Source organism: Nematolebias whitei, chromosome 11, assembly GCF_014905685.2.
Source record: "Nematolebias whitei isolate Nwh7 chromosome 11, NemWhi1, whole genome shotgun sequence".
Lineage (NCBI taxonomy): Eukaryota > Metazoa > Chordata > Actinopteri > Cyprinodontiformes > Rivulidae > Nematolebias > Nematolebias whitei.
In genome coordinates this window covers 16392188-16392946 of record NC_056508.1, presented here as the reverse complement: position 1 = coordinate 16392946, position 759 = coordinate 16392188, and the positions used below count along the sequence as shown (strand labels likewise).

General features: G+C 45.7%; 1 protein-coding gene across 1 annotated transcript in view; it reads left to right on the top strand.

Annotated features, from left to right (window-relative positions):
• uckl1a (uridine-cytidine kinase 1-like 1a) overlaps positions 1-759 on the top strand; it is a 35736-nt gene that overhangs the window by 27740 nt on the left and 7237 nt on the right. The gene's annotated exons all lie outside the window — the stretch shown is intronic.

Here is a 759-nt window from a genome sequence, read left to right as displayed (position 1 = left end):
ATCATCAGAAGGTCTCGTGCAGGAAGATCTGTGGATCATCAGAAGGTTTCGTGCAGGAAGAGCTCTGGATCATCAGAACGTCTTGTGCAGGAAGAGCTCTGGATCATCAGAAGGTCTCGTCCAGGAAGATCTCTGGATCTTCAGAAAGTCTCGTGCAGGAAGATCTCTGGATCATCAAAAGGTCTCGTGCATGAAAATTTCTGGATCATCAGAAGATCTCATGCAGGAAGAGCTTTGGATCATCAGAAGGTCTCATGCATAGAGATCTCTGGATCATCAGAAGGTCTCGTGGAGGAAGATCTCTGTATCATCAGAAGGTATCGTGCACAAAGATCTCTGTATCATCAGAAGGCATTGTGCAGGAAGATCTCTGGATCTTCAGAAAGTATCATGCAGGAAGAGCTCTGGATCATCAGACGATCTCATGCAGGAAGATCTCTGGATCATCAGAAGGTCTCATGCATGAAGATCTCTGGATCATCAGAAGATCTCATGCAGGAAGAGCTCTGGATCATCAGAAGGTCTCATGCATAAAGATCTCTGGATCATCAGAAGGTCTCGTGCAGGAAGATCTCTGTATCATCAGAAGGTATCGTGCATGAAGATCTCTGTATCATCAGAAGGTATCGTGCACGAAGAGCTCTGGATCATCAGAAGATCTCATGCAGGAATATCTCTGGATCATCAGAAGGTCTCGTGCATGAATATCTCTGGATCATCAGAAGGTCTCGTGCACGAAGAGCTCTGGATCATCAGAAG